At 43.5% G+C, this 21370-nt stretch overlaps 1 protein-coding gene and 1 pseudogene across 2 annotated transcripts in view; both read left to right on the top strand.

The window, feature by feature from the left end:
- Positions 1-21370, top strand: part of CALN1 (calneuron 1) — a 377799-nt gene that overhangs the window by 234374 nt on the left and 122055 nt on the right. The gene's annotated exons all lie outside the window — the stretch shown is intronic.
- On the top strand, positions 14601-14731 carry LOC122896215 (annotated as a pseudogene).

The following is a 21370-nucleotide window of genomic DNA, read 5'->3' as shown; positions in this document are numbered from 1 at the left end:
GTTGGACTTAAACTTCATTCTTTTTTGGGGGGGGGGATTTTTTAAATTGAGATATAACTGACATGACATTTTATTAGTTTCAGGTGAACAACATAGAGATTCAATATTTGTACTGCAAAGTGATCACCACCATACATCTAGTTAATATCCATCTCCACACGTAGTTATAATCTTACTTTCTTCCGGTGAGAAGTTTGATGATCTCTCCTCATAACAACTTTCATGTGTACAAGACAGTATCGTTAACTAGCATTGCCACCTGGCACATTACATCCCTGTGACTTTTTTATCTTACAACTGCAAGTTCACACCTTTTGAGCTGCTGTTCCCCCACCCAGCCCCCACCTCTGGCAACCCCCGATCTGTTTTCTGTATTTACAAGTTTGGGTTTTTGTTTGATTTTAGGTTCCCCATTTAAGTGAGATCATGGGGTATTTGCCTTTCTCTAATTAGTTATAATACCCTCCAGCTCCATCCATGTTGTTGCAAATGGCAAGATTTCATTCTTTTTTATGGTGGAATAACACACATATATATGTACCCACACGTGTTTTCTGTGCCCCTCGTCCATCAGTGGACACATGGGCTGCTTGCCTGTCTTGGCCGTGGTAAATAACGGTGCAGTGAGCGTGGGGGTGCAGAGGTCTCTTCTGGTTATCATTTAAACTTCATTCTTCTTAATGACCTGGAACCCAGATGTCGCAAACCGGAGGGGTCAAAGTTGGATGGGTGGCAGGAGTCTGGAACATGGTTCAAACCCCCTTCTAGGCGTGTGCCTCCGCTGTGGCGCTCTCCCTGGCCCTGCTTGTTGGGGGTGGGTCTGCCCAGAAGCGCATCGCTCAGTGCTCAACATCCGTCTTTCCGATGAGAGGAGGCCGAGCCGGAGACTGACTGGATTCACCGGAAGGCCCTGCTGGTGCGAAGCCCACTGGGGGGTCCTGGCTGGAGGACAGGTCCTTCCTCTCCCAAACAGAAGGAACAGGAAACAGTGTATCTCGGGAGCCTTGGTCTCAGCTCCCAGAACTGCCGCCCCCGGAGACTGTGCTGGCTTCCCACCTAATTGCTCATCTAGGCAGAACTCCCCTGTCCAGGCCGGGTCTGCAGAGCAGGGACACGGGTGTGACTCGCTCTTCTCCCCCCTCCCCGGTGCTGGGTATGTTTCTTCCAACTGGCAGCAGGGCTGGGGAAAGAACATCTGCTCCTACATTTCCCAAGTTATAGCTGTCTCTGCGGATGGCTGCTTCCTTAGAACTTACCGGTACGTGCCCCCTTATTCTTGCCGACAGATCAGGTCACAGGGTATCCCATGTCACTCTTGTCCACCAAATCCTGTCCTAGAGTCTTTAGGGATGGAATGGTCAGTTTGAATAGGAGCAGAAGGAAACACCCCGAGAAAGCAGTGGAGCCAGGTGCCCCCCAGCCTCAGAGAGCCGGCCGGCCGTTCCTCCCCAGGAGCCGAGAAAGCAGGACTCGTTGTGTCCTTACTGCAAGGAGAGCCGATCCATAAAGACGATCACTATGTTTACTGCACGTTTGGTTGAACTGTGTCCCTTCAGACAACACAGGCAAGGTCAGCCTGAGTTAGTTAGAGAGCTCTCATTACATAAGCATTCTCAAGAAATGAGGTTTTTTTTTGTTTTGTTTTTTTAAGAAATGAGATTTTTTCACAGTGTTTCACCATATTTTTGTGTATCTAGGTAATTGGAATTAACTGCTACTTTTAAGAAGTGTTTTTAAATGGAAGCTCTGAGACACATTGATAATTAGCATCCTTTTATACCCTCAATTAAACTGCCAAAGTCCCTAGCACTTTTCTTTCTTCTTGAGTTACTTAAATATAGCTCTGTAATTTTATTTACCCAATTTGTTTGCTCCCGCAGCACTGCAGTAATAATGAAGGGGAGGACTTAGGCCGTACTCACATCAAATCATCATAAATTCTAAAAACCTGCCAAGTCCGAAATTCTTAATGAGGGTTTACAGTTTACAGATGCATCTTTGGTTTCAAAAACCTACATCTTGAACCAAGAAAGGACACATTTCTGCTCAAACCACACACACTGAGTTTGCTGGATTCTGGGTCACAGACCCGTATCTATGAGTTTATCCATTTTTTTCCCCCTTTGGTGCAAACATCAGAAACAGGAAACACTTGAAGCAGAATTCAGTTTCCAGGAAATGCACCTGTTAAGTAGCGCAGAGTAGTTTTTTAAAAAAATGCATTGAGCACCTACTTGCACTGGGTGCTGTGGGACCACCAAGCCTAGGCTTGGGCCACCCAGTTTGGGGCTGGCTGGAGGCGTTTGAAGGGCAAGCATGGCTGTGACTGCTGGGCATCTCTTGGGGTTCAGTACTGACAGCATGGTTGTTCCTTTCGTGAGCTAACATGAGATGGCTTCTGAGCCCCAAAATCTGGGGAGCAAACAAGAGATCTCAAGAGACCACATTCTGGCCACGTGCTTTGCTGGTCTGCAAATGAGCCTCTCTTGACTGCAGTGGAGACAGCCAGTGACGCTTGATTGCTTTACCGAACCAAATTAGGGGAGTGAAAAGGACTGTCGATCACTGCCAAGCCCATGCGCCCTTCACTGAAGCTCAAAATCAAAAGCTGCCTGGTAATCAAAGGAGAGGAGCTGATTAAAATCTGTTACATTCCTAAGTTGGAAATTGATGGCTCCCTCCCCACGTACCTTCTCCACCTCATCTGACAGCTTTGTCTGACATCATCTGTCACTAATGACACAAAGCCAGCAGAGAAGTGGACGCACCTTTGACCAAATTATCACACTCCGGCTGTTTTTCTCTGCATGAGTAGAAGTGCCTGAACTTTCTCCCAGCAGACATAAATAGATGAGAAGATGAAAATTGTCTCCCTCCAGATATCAACTCCAACAATTTAAAAAAAAAAAACAAAAACCTTCCATATGATGATTCTCCCTAAAGGCCACATAACTTGAAGTCTATTGGGCAAACCCCTTTTAAGTGAGATATGCACGAAGCTGGTTTTCCTCTGGGTGTGCAATAAAATGCAAATATGCACTACTCTCTGGGAGGTTTAGAACTGGCGGAATGTCAGTGTTAAGGGTTGACCTTAACACTTCCTGTCTCCATGGAAGACTTGAAGGTTCCAGAGAAACACATGAAAATTCCAATGTATCAGCGTTCAGATGTCTGGAGGCCATTCTTGCCCATTTGTTGGGTCCCCTTGTGGGTAGGAAATCTCTAATCACCGATTTTTATTTAGATTGAATGTAGATAGCTGAAGCATCAGAACCTGTTCCTGCACTTGTCCTGTGGGGATCATAATATGACACTGCTTCTTGCTGTGTCGTGTGGATCATGGAAAATGTATATAAAATACTTACTTTGGTACTTAGCAGTACTAATCCCATAGTGGAACCTTTTAAGGTCTGTGAAATTACTGACATGAACCATCTTTGCCGTGGAGAAGTGTCTTTGCAGTTTGGGGAGAATGTTACTGTCTGGTGAGGCTAGTGTGCTCTGACATCATCTGTCTCCTCTTGTTGGTGACCCCCCCCCAGCTTTACTGAGATATAATTGACACGTAACGCATCCTGAGTTTTAGGTGTACAGAGTGATGATTTGATATACATATACGTTGCAAAATGATGACCATAATAAGGTTAGCTAACACTCCATCACCTCACAGAGTTAACATTTTTTTCTTGTTGTTGAGAACGTTGAAGGAATACTCTCTTAGCAATTTTCAAGTACACGGTACAGTATCGCAAAACTTGGTGCGCATTGGATCCCCAGGACTTACTAATTTTCTAACTGGAAATTTGTACCTTTTGACCACTTCCCTCATTTCTCTCACCCCCAACCCTTGGCAACCACCAATCTACTCTATGAGTTAAGCTTTCTTAGTTTCCATATATAAGTGACATCATACAATGTTTGTCTTTCTCAATCTGGCTTATTTTCACATAATTCCCTTCAGTTTCATCCATGTTGAAAATGGCAAGATTCTTTCTATTTTATGACCAAAAAATATTCCAATATATGTCACATTTTCTCCATCCATACATCCATTGAGAGATGCTTACATTGTTTCTTGGCTATGGCGGACAATGGTGCAGTGAACATGGAGGTCCAGGTATCTCTTTGAGACATGATTTTCTTTCCTTTGGGTAGAAACTCATAAGTAGAATTTTTAATGGTATTTCTATTTTTATTTCTTTGAGGATGCTCCATACTGTTTTCCACAGTGCTGGTACCAGTTTTCATTCCCACCATTAAGGGTTCCCTTTTCTCTGCATCCTCTCCAGCTCTTGTGATCGCTTATCTTTTTGGTAATGGCTATTCTAACACGTGTGAGTGGTATCTCACAGTGGTCTTGACTTGCATTTCCCAAGGAGAAGTGATGTTGAGTATCTTTGTATGGACCCGTTGGCCATTCAGAGGTCTTCTTTGGGGGGGGGGGAAATGTCTCTTCAGGCCCTTGGTTTTTGGATCTCTCTCAGACTGTACCTTCCTGTAAACACACTCATTCTCCGCCCCCTGCCCCCTTTTCAGTTGTCTTCTGTAGCTAGGTGTCTGTAATTCCCAGTCATACTACTGTATCGTTTTTACTCACCTTTGCTCAGTTCCTAGTTTGCTTGTGAGATCTAAAATGGCTTCTGGGTATTTCTCACCAGTTACTTGTGTCCATTGGGAATTTTGGGTGAACTGACCCAGCTTTGGAACTCTTGGCATTCAAGCCAGCTTGAAATAAGCTCATGGTTTTGCAGAACCAGGTATACTCAGGTCCCTTGTGCTGATGGAAGTGAGTTTTTAAAACGTAGGTCTGGCTGTTTAGCAAAGATGGGGCTCTGTCAAATGGGAGAATGCCTGATGATGCTGGCTTGAGCTCCTCCATGACTAAGGAGCACTTCTCCTTCTCTGCTTTTTATTGCAAATGTCACAAGCTTTATTGCCTAAGTGTTCAAGCACAAGGACAAAATGGGAAATTACTTTAACTTCCATTCAGAGCGCTATATTGCCTGCCTATTTCCAGAGGGCACAAAAGGGCAGTTGGCCGTGCAAGGAAAGGATATATTTTGCAAGGAAGTGTCCCTAAAACTCTAGTTATGATTCTGTGTCTCCTTTTTTAAGGGCTTGATCCCAGAATAGCTGTAAGACTGTTTGCTTGCTATAAACATTTTACTTGTTCTAACCTATTGGCATTATGATACAACTTAATATTATAAAGCAGATGGATAAGTTAAAAAATAATGGTGTTTGCATGGTCAAAATAAATTTGTCTTTATTGGAAGGATACTGTTTCCTGATAGAATTGAATAACTATTAAATCTTGGAATCTGAAGGGAGCGACCATTTATCTAAATGAATCTTTGTATGAGATCTCAAAGAAGTGATCATCTAACCCATGTTTGGTTTTATCTACTGCCAGAAACTCTTTCCTTGGATAATACATCACACCTTTGCTCTGTTCCATAGACATATGTTCTGCATAGTATGCCCCCGTTGGTCCTGGAACAGTCTTCACCCATTGATCCCACTCCCAAGCTAATAGAATAAATCAGAATTAATTCAGCTCTCCCTTCCCTGACGAGCTATAGAGTATTTGAAGACATCTTTTTTGTATATGCCCTGTCTTTTCTCTTCTCCAAGATAAACTTCCTTAGGCCTCTCTTTCCTGTATACCATCCTGTTGATTTTGTCCCAATAATGCTGTGTTTGATCCTCGTTCCTTGTGAAGGGAAGCATCCACAAATGAATAAAACAAGTTAGGTCATACATGATACTATGCTTCCATGAGTTGGGATTTTATGGCATGCAATTTAATGGCACCTGTCAGGAGGAAACACTTCTATGATCTATCAGATATCCCATGGTGTATTTATTTGCTTGGTTGTGTAGACTGTACCACGATAAAGAAAATACTTAGTCTCAGAAAGGTACATAGGTCACATTGAGATAAAAGAATTTGTTAGGAAGAAATCAGGTCAAAAGTCAAATGACAGTAGGAGAAATAAAATGATGTCAAAGGTAATACCTAGTGCATGTCAGACACCCAGCTCCTTGCTTTCACAGCTGAAGCAGGAAGGTAACTCTGACCCATTATATGATTCATAGTCTTCAAAAAATAACAGCAACCCCAATACTCAAGAGAAATACAACCATTTTTGGTATTGAGACATTTCTTCTGTGGTTCCATGTAGAAAGGACGCTGGATGGAATATTTAGAGATCTAAATTCCAAAATGCCTTTTAGATGTACAGTTCTATGGATTTTGATAAGCTTACACGTGTGTGTGACCACCACCCCAAGAAAGATATGAAATATTTCCATCACCCCCAAAATTTCCCCACGCCCCTTTGGACTCATTCCTCCAGCCCCAGCACATGGCGACTACTGATCTGATCTTACTGTCCACAGTTTTGCTGTTTCTGTCCCATAAATGGTCATACAATATGTCATCATTTTGTCTTTTCTCATTTGGCATCATGCTTCTGAGGTTCATCAGTATTGTATCTATCCGTAGTCCCTTCCTGTTGATTGCTTCGTAGTACCCCAGAGCCCTACTCGAGCTTGCACACACTGTTTATCCCCTCACTAGTTAGTGGATATCTGCGCTGTTCCCAGTTTGCAGTGTGTCTTAGCCCAGTTGGGCTGCTATAACAAAAATGCCATAGCCCAGTAGCAGCTTAAAACAACAGGAATTTGTGCTCACCGTTCTGGAGGCTGAGAAGTCCAAGACTAGGTACCTGCAGATTTTATTCTGGTAGGGCCTGCCTCCTGGTTCATAGACAGCCATATTTACAGTGTGTTCTCACATAGCGGAAGGGACAAGGGAGCTCCCTGGGGTCTCTTTTATGATGCACTAGTCCCATTCATAAGGACTCCATTCCTCATGACCTAATAATCTCCCAGAGGCCCTACCTCCTCATACCACCACTTTGAGGGTTAGGATTTCAACATAGGATTTTGGGGACACACACACATTCAGTGCAGAGTGATTATAAGTACAGTTGTTATTAACATTCACATACAGGTCTTTATGTGGATGTATATTTTCATTTCTCTTGAGTAGATACCTAGATGGAATGCTCTATCATATGTTTAGTATGTGTTTAACTTGATAAGAAACTGCTAAAATGTTTTCTGAAGTGGCTGTGCCCTTTATAATTCCTGCTAGCCTCAGGTGAATGTTCTGCTTACTCTCCATCCTTGCCAGCACTTGATACTATCATTTACATTTGCTCAATGTTTTTTAGTGATATAAATGTTTAAATATGTTGCCCATATTTTACTGTATTGACTTTTTCCTTATTGAGTTTGAGGGTTTTTAGGTATTCTACACACAGATTTTTTAACCGGTGTTTGTTTTGCAAATATTTATGACAGATGATGGCTTGTGTTTTCATTATCTTAACAGTACTTCTTGAAAAAAGATGTCTTTAATTTTTGTGAAGTCCTGTTTGTTGTATTTTTCTTTGATGGTTCATGTTTTATGTGTCCTATCTGGAGATCTTTGCCTAACAGGCAGGGCCTCCTGTGTTTTCTTCTTTTTTTTTTTTTTTTAATATTTAATTTATTTATTTGACAGACAGAGATCACAAGTAGGCAGAGAGGCAGGCAGGGAGAGAGAGAGGAGGAAGCAGGCTCCCTGCAGAGCAGAGGGCCAGATGTGGGGCTCCATCCCAGACCCTGAGATCATGACCTGAGCCGAAGGAAGAGGCTTTAAACCACTGAGCCACCCACGTGCCCCTGTGTTTTCTTCTATGTGTTTTATCATTTTAGCCTTAATATTTGGGTTGTGTCAGTTTTTAACAGTTTGTCCATTTCATTATTGGAATAACAGGTGAATAAGTTTCAAAGATACTGTTCTTAAAGATTATTTATATACTTGAGAGGGAGAGAGAAAGCACATGTGCCCATGCACAAGCGGGGTGAGGGGCAGAGGGAGAAAGGAAGAATCTTTTTTTTTAATGTTCAGTTAGCCAACATGTAGTACATCATTAGTTCTTGATGTAGTGTTCAGTGATTCATTAGTTGTATATAACACCCACTGCTCATCACCACATGTACCCTCCTCACTACCTGTCATCTATTATCCCATCCCCCCACCCACCTCCCATCTGTAATCCTCAGTTTGGTTCCCAGAGTCCAGAGTCTCTCATGGTTTGTCTCCCTCTCTGGTTTCTTCCCATTCAATTTTCCCTCCCTTCCCCTGTGGTCCACTGCACTATTCCTTATGTTCCAGATATGAGTGAAACCATGTAATTGTCTTTCTCTGCTTAATTTATGTCACTCAGCATAATCCCCTCCAGTCCCATCCATGTCAATGCACATGGCAGGTATTCATCCTTTCTGATGGCTGAGGAATGTTCCATTGTATATGTGGACCACATCTTCCCAATCCATTCATCTGTTGAAGGGCACCTCAGCTGGGAAGGAGAGAATCTTAAGCAGATTCTGTGCTGAGCACAGAGCCCTATGTGGGGCTCACTTTCATAATCCTGAGATCATGATCTGAGCTGAAACCAGGAGTCAGACTCTCAACCAACTGAGCCACCCAGGCACCCCTGTTCTTAAACAGTTCTTAATAAAAGTCAATGACATCGTGTCGAATATTCCAGAAACAACGTCCATTAAGGAAGCTGAACCAAAGACCTATCTCTCTGCTGTTCTGACATAAACCAGTGGTAGATCATATCCACTTAGTATTTTTTGTTAATTATTATTTTTTCTTTTTCAAATTTTTACTTATTTCTAAAAATTCAAGTATATTTAATGTGCAGTGCCACAGGAGTTTCAGGGGTACAGTATAACAATTCAGCAACTCCACTCACCACTCAGGTCTTATCATGGTAAGTGTCGTCTGAATCCCCTTCACCTGTGACAGCCGTCCCCTTGCCCACCTCCCGTCTGGAAACCACCAGTTTGTTCTCTGTATTTAAGAGTCTGTTTTTTATGTGTTGTTTTTCTTTTCTTTGTTAGTTTATTGTTTCTTAATATTAACTCAGAAGCTCTTCTTTCTTGAATGAATTAGATATCTGGTAAATATACTCCTGACTCACGATAGTAAAATCATGTTGTCTGCAAACGGGAGGAAGTTTTTAGTGTTGTTTTATAGAAGGTGACGGAAAGAGCACACACAGAGAATCGAGCTTTTCCAAAAGTTGTATCTAAGTAATTGAAGACACCCTTTTAAAAAATGTGAGCCAGTAGGCATTTCTATTTTTCCTTGAATCCTCAAAAGCTGTTTCTACCAACTTACACCACTGTGGTATTTTTAAGGTGCTGATTTTGAGTTGATCCCAAGTCAATAAAACCCTATTATCCCCTACAGATCACCCCTTAGGTAATAGAATGTTGCATTGGCCAATATTGAAAGAGCTATATCTAAGGACCACCTCATTTAGAATTTGTCTGAGTTCAGACTTGTGATTTATACAGAGGAAGACGGGCATACACTTTGAATGAAATGTTCCACAAAGTAAATATATCTATACTTCGGAAGGGAATGAAGAGTTGTCTTTTTGAAAGTGATTTAATGGTCACAGGATAAAACTAGATAGGGTCATACCCAAGGAGTTGCTGGAAACCCCCCCTCCTTTTTTTTTTTTTTTTTTTAACATTTTAACCACGTTTTACCCATTTCAGTCACTCACTGACCCCACCTGTTACAACCACCAATCTGTTCTGTGTATCTGTGCATTCAAGGTTGTTGTTTGGTTGGTTTTTTTTCCAATTCCACATATAAGTGAGATCATATAGTATTTGTCTTTTTCTGTCTGATGGAAACACTTTAAGTTCACAAGGAACTAGACCCTGAGCTTGGTGCGAATAGTGTCCATATCGTCCTTGTTCATGCTTATATCCTCAGTTTCTATCTCAGGGCCTGTCACAGAGTAGGCAAAGAATGAATGAATGGATGGATGAATGAATGAAAATTTCCTGGACTCAGTTGAAAAGCTGCTTGGGTAACCTGTAAATATTTGATGATGTCAAGTGGGCAAGTGCCCCCAAATCCTGGGCTGGGTATTCTTCCAAGAGACGTTCTCACACAGGACTGTAAAACAGCATATGTAGCAGGATGCTGATTACTATCTCTTTGTGGGTGGGAGGTGGCCTCGGTGTCCATCCCTAGGGGAATGGGTAGGTATGAATAATATGAAACACTTTGCAACAGTCCAGATGTGCATGCACGGCAATGTGGGTAAATCATGAAAATGAATTCTTTAGTCAAAAAGTAAGAAACAGTGTGAGTCATAGTACAATATATTTATGTAGTTTAGAACACATGGACATTTGAAATGACACATACCTGGAGGCTGTGCCTCAGAGGGTATAAGAACATGGAATCTGGAGCCAGAATGCATGGGTTCTAATCCCAGTTCCACACTTAGTGTTTGTGATAGATGAGCTACTTAGTTTCTTTGTGCCTCAGTTTTCTCATTGGTAAAATGGTGAAACCTCATTGCATTGTTACCCGGATTAGGTGAGTTAATGTACGTGAACCACTGGGAACACATAGTAAGTACCCCGAGAGGATTACCTGTCATAACTAAAATTATGGAAGAATATGCCTAAAGACATACATCAAACACATGAGAGGGGGTGACCAAGCGGGTAAAGGAAAAGGAGTAGGATTTGGAGATGAAGAGCAGAAGAGGGAAAAAAGAGGAAAAGAAAGTTACTTAGAGCTTACTATTGGGACAGGGGACCTTAATTTGTGACACTGAGGAGAGTAAACTTTCCAGGGTCCCCTGGGGTCTGAGATTCCAAAACTTCAAAACCACTTTCAAGTCTCAGATACCGATGTCTAGACCTGTCCTCATTACAGTATTTGAAAGCCAAACTTAGATCCTTGTATAAGAATGGATTTTACCTGAATCTTTCAAGGTTACTAGCATTTTGAGTAAGTGTCGCCTTGATGAAAGCTCTGATGTTCTGATTTCATTTTTCCTTATCACTTTGTTATTCTCATCAGGATTTGCCTTATTTGTTTATTTTGTTTTTGGGGTTTGGCAGTCTCTGACAGGTCAGGCACAAGAAGGGAAAGACCCCCCCATCTGCTGTGGCAGCTGCCAATAAAACTGGCTTTGAGTGTTCAGCAGTTCGTAGAGAAGATGTGGGAGAAAAGTCTTTTCCTCAAGGCCGCCAAGATAGAACTTTGAACGTCTCTAGATAATGAAATATTCTTGTGGAATTTGAATTCTTTCTAGCAAGGCTCATTGTGTTGAACCCCTAAAATCACTATTGTAGAGGGTTAAAATGAGGGGACATGTTCAGTCTTTAAATAGTCCGGGATGTCCTTCCCTGTGATGGTCACGAGCCCGGAGGGACCAGATACAGCTTTGTCTGGTCAGCCATTCCCCAGTGTGGAGGTGGTGTCAGTAGAGACGTTTGTTACAAATAATTTGCTTTTACTAACATTAGTTTTTTTGGCCCGTGTGAGTGGATTCAGGTTATTCCTATAAGAACGTCCCTCTCATTTGCATTTTGTGTCAGAATTTCATGAAGAAACAGAATGCACTCGGGTACAGATGAGGAGGCTTTAATGGAGAGACTGTCTACATAGTGTAGGCAGGTAAGGGACAAATGAGATTGTGAGGTTCCCTGAGACTCACCCAGATGGAAGATGTTCCCACTTTCCGAGCCCTGGAAGGAAAGGTTACTGGAACCCCACTGGAGCTGGAAGAGGAGCCACCCAGGGGCCGTTCCCACTGTCAGAGCGGGAGAGCCCTTTCCGAAGGTCACTGGAGGAGAAACACCCTGACCTCCCTCTTCAACCCCCTCAGATTTCCTGCCATTGTCTTCCACTGGTCTCACCCAACTGGAATCCAGATGTAAGCTGTCTAGGAGATGCAACCCCCAGGTATTAACTTCCCAGGGCTCAGAACAGAGGGGGCGGGCAGAGAACAGATTGGGGGATGGAAAATGGAGAATTGTCAGCATACATTTCTATCTGTCTTTCTTTTTTTTAACAAAGAGAGGCATTTGGGAATTTTATTTAACAGTACCCATGGGAGTGTGGTACAAATGTGAACATAATCTGCTAAGCATTTTATGGCAGGAAAGAGATTGCAAATTACTGGTCTTTGAAGCTGATTCCCAGGGTAGAAGTATAGGTGATGTTTTCCTCACTTATATCTCATATGCTATCATTGAGCACAACTCATTTCTATTTATAAATACATTTGGTAGGCAAATTTCTATTAAGGTTTAAATACCTGTCTTTAGAAGAGAGGTCCTCAGGGAATGGAGCTCCATTTCCAGTTCTTTCTTTTCTTTGCCCTTGTTTACCCAGTGTCTCCCACAATGCCTCCTGGCATTGAGAGTGAATGAATGGGAAGTGATCTCCATACAGCTTCAATAGCCCAAGTATGGGTTCATTGGATCCACATCCAGTTTGGAGAATATGCTCTTGACTTTGCCGATATGTGAAATTCTTTGAAAACAAATGATCTCACAGGGTGATGGGTTTTAAGGGCAGCACGTGCAGTGATGAGCACTGGGTGTTCGACATAATCGATGAATCATGGAATGCTCCATTAGAAACTAATGATTTATTATGTGTTGGCTAATTGGCTAATTTAACGTAATTAAAAAAAAACAACATTGGGGCCAGATAGCCTTGTAGGTGTTTGCACCTTGATGGTAAAGTGGAGGGTTATAATTAAGATACATCATGTTCAGTTTGCCAAGGAACGGAAGAGCATCAGAATTAGAAATGGGTTCTGGTCCCATGAGCCATGGAATTTGACCGTGGTCCTCTTCATGCTGGTAGAGATGGGGGTAGAGTGGCATTTGTCTCTTGTCTTTGCTGTAAGTATTCCTGGCACATACCCTTCCCCGCCAGACAATCAGAAATGTAAAAAGTCAAAAGCCTAGAATATACAGAGATGCCCTAAACTCCAAATCTCTTTTCTACATATACAATTAAAACTTACTGGAAGGGCTGGCTGCCCATATTTTTCATGTTTTGGGAGAAGATTCTTAGTCATTTTGATGGACATTCTAAGGATGCTACTAAACCTGATTACGAAGGAGGAGGGCAAATCATTCAGGTTGCTGTTTGTCCTAACATCTGATAAGGCCATAGCTTCCTGTAGAATGAGTTACTTCCGGCTGGGCAGCCTATACTCATCTCTTCTGACTTACAAGGACCCCAAAGAAGAAGCATCTGAGGGCTTAACACTCCAGGTCACCCATCACAGGGAAAACCAATCTGAGAGGTCTGGCGATGTGTAGAGGGTGATCTGAGGATCTGATCTCTCAGTCAAGAAATGCTGTGAGCGATATCTGTTATGAGGTTGGGTGGGAGATACAACCTGTCAAGGTACATGGTGATGGGTCAGGTCTCCTACCAGGGAAGAAGTTCCCTTTTGCTACATTTCACAGATAAGCTAACACGAAGTCTAATGAAAGGGACTCTTGTCGTGAGGCTGTTACCATTACCATCAGTTCTAAGGGTTGAGCAGAAGTGTGTTCTGCCCCTTCTAGGGGACCATAGACATAGGCTTGGAGAATCCAGACTTGTTTTCATGGATCCGGACAACACTGCTAGGAGGGGTGGGAGAACCAAGTCCTCCCGAGAAGTAAAAAGGTCTCCCTTTCACTCCAGGATTGTATATCCCGGTATTGCTGGGCTTACCTAAGAAGGCCCCTGACAAATGAAAAAACTTCCGACAGGGCCTTGCTGAGTTGTTCTCCGACAGGCCAGGATGAGAGCACTGTGAGATGCCCAACTCCCAGTCCACTAAGTCCACTGGGAGGTATAGGACTCTTCTTTACTGCTCCCATTCCGCCGTCTGCTGCTGGCCAGTGGCCCCTGAGAATAGACTGCCCCTATTTCAGGCATTTGTGCGTTAGAAACCAGATGATAGAATAAGTGACTCCCCACGGGAGGCCCAATACGAAAAGCCGTCCTGTTCCACTGGATTTAAATGTCATCAGCATGGAAAGGATAGTTCTTGCCAAGGGGAGAATTAAGCTGTGTGTTTTCCATGTCGCAAAGACTGGGGTTTTTATTTATTTTTATTTTTAAAATATATTTTATTTATTTATTTATTTGACAGAGAGAGCACAAGGAGGGGGATGGCAGATAGAGGGAGAGAGAGAAGCAGGCTCCTCGCTGAGTAGAGCGTGTGATGTGGGGCTCGATACCAGGACCCCGGGATCATGACCTGAGCTGAAGGCCAATGCTTAATCGATTGAGCCACCCAGGAGCCCTGACTAGGTGTTTTTAAGTAAGTCCCCGTGGAAGAGATAGTGGAGCAGAGAGGAAGGAACTGGGATGGGGCACCAGTTGATCAAGGAGTGAAATGCCTTCATTGACCCTTGTGTGTGGTGTGGCTTCTCCAGCACGTCTATCTCATGGCCGGGCTTGGTTTCCAGGGCAAGTAGAAAATAAAGCCTATGGCACAAAATGGAAGTTGCAGAAACAGACCAACATGAGGTCTACAATGAGTTCATTTACAGCAGTGGTGAACCCGTAGTGCAGTGAAGGAAAGATGGCTTTTCCGAAGGTGTTAAGTCTGGACCCCTATCTTATACTGTGAGCAAGTATCAATTCAGCACATTGTAAACCTCAGTGCAAAAGCTAAAAATAATAAGGCTTCTACAGCTTTGTGCAGTGACGCTATTGTAGCCAGTGAGGTTTATCCAATGCACAATTATTGCTAATTGAAAAATAATAAGCCTTTAAAAAAAAAGAATATGGGAGAGATCTTTATGACCTTGGAGAGGAAAAGAGTTTTGAAGCCGGATACAAAGAGCATCCATCATAAAGGAAAGATTGACAGTGAAGACTATATTTAAAATAAACTCTGTTGGGGGTGCCTGGGTGGGGCTGTCAGTTGGGCATCTGGCTCCTGATATCCGCTCAGTCTTGATCTCAATCTTGTGAGTTCAAGGTCCACACTGGGCTCCATGCTGGGTGTGGAGCCTGCTTAAAAAAGAAAGTAAAGTCAGTTCATGCAAAGGCACTAGTAAGGCGAGTCAAAAAAACCAGTCACAGGTTGGGAGAACATACATACATGCATCTCACACACACACACACACACACGCACACGTACGTACATAAAGGGACAGCTCCAAAATATATGAAGAAGAACCAAGTAACCAAGAGACAAATACAGGCGGCCTGATAGAGAAATAGGCGAAAACTAGAATAAGCTCCTCACAAAGGAGTGGATTGGAATGACCCACAAACTTACAGGAAGATTACCAGTCACTAGGGAAAGTGTGAGTTAATTTCACAGTGAGAGGCTCTAATCCTGAATACGGAGTGAGCGCTCACAGAGGGTCACTGAAGAATGTGCCTGGTGCAGCTGTCTGTGATCTCGGAGAAGCAAACGCCAGCAGGTGGGTTGGGGAACTCAGAGCACCACCAAACGGACAGTCACGTGTCTGCCATTTTTATTCTCTGACCCGGACTCAAAGACAGCCCCAAGCTCCCAAAGTGCACATGAGGTGCAGAAGGAGAGACCTCCGGAGGACACTTGTTTTGGGTCTGTGGGATCGGAAGCATACCCCTACAAGACGGAGAGAATGGGGGATGCCCTGCTCTTTGTGTGTTTGTTTTCCATTGTCTTCTGACCCTGAAGCAGAGACGGCTGTGATGGCACCAGCATCGTGGTAGGTCTTTGTGCCAGGACCCTGGAAGTAATCGTTATTTTTCCTACTTCCTCTATTGTCCAGCTGGTTGCCTTTTCCCCTCCTCTCTGTATCTTCTCTGTCCTCCCTTGCAGACGCAGCTGTGGAAAGTGTACAGTAGAGTGAGGAAGTTGAAGCTCCACTTGCTAGCCAGAAGGCCAGGAAGGGAGGCACTGAGCACACACAGTGGAGGGGACCTTGAAAAAGCAACAGCATAAAGCCTTATGAATTTCTGGGCTCACTCCCAGGTCGCGCAAGCACGGATCTGATTCTGAACAGCATCATAAGGGTTTTGAGGACTGGTTTGTAGTGCAGGCAACCTCCCAGGTTGTAGACCCACCAGTGGGTCGCATACGCCCAGGACAATCTGAAGAGCACTGCGGAGGTTTGTAAACTGAGCTGATGTTGAAAGCACGGGGGGTAAATCAGAACTCGTAGCCTTGGTACTGGGTGAAGACCTTCATGATCTTGGGTTGAGCAGAGTTCTTAGGTATGACACCAAAGCACAACCAATGAAGGGAAACAGATGAATTGGACCTCACCAAAAATAAAGCTTTTAAGGCAGATTGATGAGATATCAGTTCACACCAGTTGGATCGGCTGTTTTCAAAAAGACGAAAATAGCCACTGTGGAGAAAAGGAGCCTGTGTGCGCTGTTGACGGGATGAAGTGGAGAACAGTACGCAGGTTCCTCACAAAATTAAAAATAGAGCCATAAAAAAAGCAGTTCCGGGCGCCTGGGTGGCTCAGTGGGTTAAGCCGCTGCCTTCGGCTCAGGTCATGATCTCAGGGTCCTGGGATCGAGTCCCGCATTGGGCTCTCTGCTCAGCAGGGAGCCTGCTTCCTCCTCTCTCTCTCTCTGCCTGCCTCTCTGCCTACTTGTGATCTCTCTCTGTCAAATAAATAAATAAAATCTTTAAAAAAAAAAAAAAAAGCAGTTCCACTTCTGGGTATTTACCTGAGAAAAGCAAAAAACAGCAGCTCAAAGAAATATATACAGTATTATTTACAACAGCCAAGATATGGAAGCTGCCTGAGTGTCCATCAGTGGGCGAATGATACAGATGTGTGCGCACTTCCACGCACTGCCCCCCCCACTGGAATATTATTCAGCCATTAAAAGAATGTAATCCTGACACTTGTGACACCATGGATGGACCTAGATGGTATGAGTGGTATGAGTGAAATGAGTCAGACACAGAAAGACAAGTACCATATGATTTCACTCATATGTGGAATTTCAAAAACAAAACGAATGAACAAAACAAAACAGAAATGGACTCATAGGTACAGAGAACAATGTGGGGGCTAGCAGAGGAAAGGGGGTTGGCAGAATATGGTTGAAATAGGTGGGAATTGAGAGGTACAAACTTGTCATTATAAAATGAATTAGTCTTCAAGATGTAAAATACAGCATGGGGAAATATTGTCAATAAAATTGCAATAACTTTGTATATAAGCCACATGTGGTAATTAGACTCTTTATGGGGATCATTTCATAATGTATTATCAAATCATGGGGTACCTAGGTGGCTCTGTGGGTTAAGCCTCTGCCTTTGGCTCAGGTCACGATCTCAGGGTCCTGGGATCGAGCCCCGCATCGGGCTCTCTGCTCGGCGGGGAGCCTGCTTCCCCCTCTCTCTCTGCCTGCCTCTCTGCCTGTTGGTGATCTCTGTCTCTCTGTCAAATAAATAAATGAAATCTTTAAAAATATATATATATAAATTAAGTTATCAAATCAGTATGATGCACACCTGAAACTAATAGAAAATTGTGTGCCAATTATAGTTCAATGGGCAAAAAATAATGAAAATAAATAATCAAAAGTTCTTGCTTTGTAAAAAAGAATAATAACCCTAACAGGATAATGAAAGGAGAACCAGAGTGGGAGAAAATATCTGTAAATTACACATTAAAAAAGGACTCGTATTCAGAATATACAAATTACTCTCAAAAATTAACAAAGTGTAAATAAACATCTCAGTGCAAAAATGGTCAAAATATATGAACAGACACTTCACCAGAGAAGATACTTGAAAGCACAGAGAAAAATAAAACACATGAAAAGACACTAAACATCATTAGTCATTAGAGGGCAATGCAGTTAAAACCACAGGCTACTCCTGTCTGGATTGCCTAAAATAAAACAAGCAAACAAGTGAAACGAACAAAAACTCTGATAACACTAAATGTGGGTGAGGATACAGAGCCCCTGGAACGCTGAGACTTTGTTCATGGAATGCAAAGTGGTACAACCACTCTAGAAAACAATGTGGCAGTTTCTTACATAGTTGAACACATGATTAACACAGGACCCAACACCCCACTAAGTATTTATTTTAGTTGAGTTAGAAACCTGTGCACACACATGCATTGACTTGCACCTGAATGTGAATGGCAGTTCTTTTCACAGTTGCCAAAAACTGGAAATGACCTACATTTTCTATCAGCTGGTAAACACACCAACTGTGGTATTTTTGTAATGGAGTATTGCTCAGCAACAAAAAACTGAGTAAACTATTAACATATGTAGGAATGTAAGTGAATCTCAAAGGCCTTTAGGCTAAGTGGAAAAAGCTCATCTTAAAAAACGATATATATATTGGGGTGCCTGGGTGGCTCAGTGGGTTAAGGCTCTGCCTTCGGCTCAGGTCATGATCTCAGGTTCCTGGGATCAAACCCCACATCAGGCTTCCTGCTCAGTGGAGAACGTGCTTGTCCCTCTCCCTCTTCCCTCCCACCTTCTCCTAGTCTCTCTTTCTCTTTCTCAAATAAAAAAATAAATAAAATCTTTAAATTAAAAAAAAGAGCACGGGCACTTGGGTGGCTCAGTCATTAAGCATCTGCCCAAAAAGCATCTGCCAAAATCAAGAGTCCGACACTTAACTGACTGAGTCACCCAAGTGCACCCCAAATTTTCAGTCTGAAAATGAAAACACTTCTACGTTCCCTCCCCCATTCAAATAATCGGTAACAGCAACAACAAAAATCCAAAGACTCAACCAGCTCATTTCTGTCTAAGTCACCCCCTGGAAATTGCATTCACCTGTCCGAGAACTGAAGTTACTTAATCTGAGGGCTCGTGATTGGTGAGCTGAGGAAAGCATCTGGGGTTTTCTGTGATCAGAGCAGGTGATAGTAAGCCAAGAGCCTTGCAGCAATGGAGGGGGAATGTCGGACTAGGAGTGGGGTTTTGGGCGGGGTGGGGGGAGGGTAAAATATTTCATGTTCAAGTTCCCTACCGCCAAAGACTTTGTTTTCTTTTTCAACCCTTTTTGCTTTCACGTTTATGCTTTCATCTCAGATTGCCTCATGTTTTCATCGTTCCAGAATCAATAATGATAAATCTCTTGCCGTCAAGGAAAATTTCAGCTTTAACCATGAATCAGAGTCACCGTCCCACCTACCTCCTGTCAACCTCACCACAGAGAGTCAATCAGAATTCTTTCACAGAAAATGAAAAGTGGATTGTCAATCCGAGCCAAGAGGCGGCTAGGTTATTTCAGAGTCCTAACCTTGACTTTCGCTAGGATGGAAACAAGATGATTAATTGCAGATTCCTCCCTTCCAGTGTCTCCTTTAGCTGTCCTCACCCTCAGCCAATTCATGGAGCTCCCTGTGAAGGGAGGTGAAGGGACGAACTATCGCAAATAGAATAAAAATGCTCCGCTCCCTATCTCTGCATGGCTAAGTTCAGTCAGGACTTTGCGTTGGAATAACGCAGAAGCAGAGGATTTTCAGACACCGGGATCTGCAGTCTTTCTGGTTGCTGTCCCTCCCCCGCCGCACCCGTACGTGCTGCAGTCAGCCCGTCTATCACAGGAGTTCTTTTCCGCTCTTGGAATTAGAGATGGGGACTGCTCAGTCTGCACTTCCTGGGCTGGGGGCTTTGGGGAAAGCATCTTCTCTGGGCTCCCCTGGCTGCCAGATCGCATGGTGGCTTTCCATCGTGAGCCCCCAGGCCCCCCTGAAATATGTCATACTTCTAACCCTTCTCCCATGGGTGCCATCCGTCCACCCATTTGCCATTACGTACATCATAGTCAGGTCATGCTAGCATCTGTCCGGGTGCTCTTCAGAAGTCCCGAAGCATCCTGAGCCCGTGGAGCCTGGGCACCCTCAAGCCCTTAGGTCCATCCTATATGCTGACTCAATATTTTTTTAAAAGATTTTTAAAAAATTTATTTATTTGACAGAGATCACAAGTAGGCTGAGAGACAGGCAGAGAGAGAGAAGGAAGCAGGCTCCCTGTGGAGCAGAGAGCCCAATGCGGGACTGGATCCCAGGACAATGGGATCATGACCTGAACCAAAGGCAGAGGCTTGATCCCACTGAGCCACCCAGGCGCCCCTATGCTGACTCAATATTAACCAGTCTTTGAATCTAAAGAAACCAGTGTGCCATGTTCCATGTCCCACACAGAGCAGTGGGAAAAGCACTCATGTTGCAGTCTAACAGACCTGGCTTTGAACCCAACTGTACCATTTACTATGTAATCTCTAAATTTGATAACTTACAGCCCTCCCTTATAAAGTAGGAATTGTGGCCACCTCTCTGACCATTATGAGGCTTGGGGAGAGAACACGTATCAAAAGTTCTTCAGCTTCTCTCTCTCCACTATAACATCCCATTAGGATACAAACCTCCTAAGACAACTCTCACCCTAAAAACAGCAAAAGAAATTCTGTTCACACCCTTGCCCCTCCAGCTTATAACTCCTTTCTCTTCTCCCCTCCATGGATAACCCTTTTGAAGAGTAGTCTGCACTCCCTCACTGCCATCTGTCTGTCCTCACATTGACTCCTGAATTCGATCTGATCGGCCCGATTTCCATCCCTGCTACTCCATAAAAAACTCTAGTCAAGGTCCCTTGAAGTTGCTAACTAACCTTAATGTTGCTAAATCCAATGGTCCATTTCAATCCATCTCTTCTGGGCCTTCCGGCAGACCTGGCATGTTCGTTATGCCCCCTTCTTTGAAACACTCCTATCGCTTGGTTTTCAGAACGACACATGCTTCTTTCCTCCCTCACATCAGCTTCAGCTCCTCTACTGAGTCTCCTCATCCCTCGGCACTAAACCTCAGAGCATTCGGACTGTCCTTGGACTCATTTCATTGTTGGCCTCACCCATGCCTGTGGGTTTAAATACTTCTAAATGCTGAAGGTGCTCAAATTCATACATTCAGACATTTCCTCTGAACTTCAGACCGCTACTTCTCTCCATCTCCTGGTCCAAGCCATTGTTTTTTGCTTGGATCAGTGCAGTAGCCTCTTCACTGATCTTCCTGTTTCTGTCCTTGCCTGTTGCCCCTTTACTAACACAATTAGACTTAAGTTACAATATGAGACAGCTCATGTTACTCTCTTGCTCCCATTTTGTCTTTTTGGAAAGTTGAAATCCTCCGTGGTGTGCCTCTGCTGCCTTTCCTTCTGTTCTCACTCTGCTGTAACTGCCCTGGCCTCTTGGTTGCTTCTCAAACACATCAACCAGGTACCTGCCTCAGGGCTTTTGCACCTGTGATTTCTTTTAGTGGGAAACCTATCCCCCAGACACCTCAGGGCTCATTTCCTTGTTCTCTTTAGATCCCTGCCCACGTGTTAGAGAAGTTTTGTTGGCCACACTGTATTAAGTAACCACTCCTTTCCTCCTTACCCTCTCCTGGCTCTCCTCATCCTTCGTGTTGCACCTTAATTTTCTCCATGATGCTCTTCACAATGTCATAAAATATCATTTTT

This window comes from Neovison vison, chromosome 14 (genome assembly GCF_020171115.1).
Source record: "Neovison vison isolate M4711 chromosome 14, ASM_NN_V1, whole genome shotgun sequence".
NCBI classification, from domain to species: Eukaryota; Metazoa; Chordata; class Mammalia; order Carnivora; family Mustelidae; genus Neogale; species Neogale vison.
The sequence above is the reverse complement of the archived record's forward strand: the minus strand, read 5'-3'. Positions and strand labels throughout refer to the sequence as shown.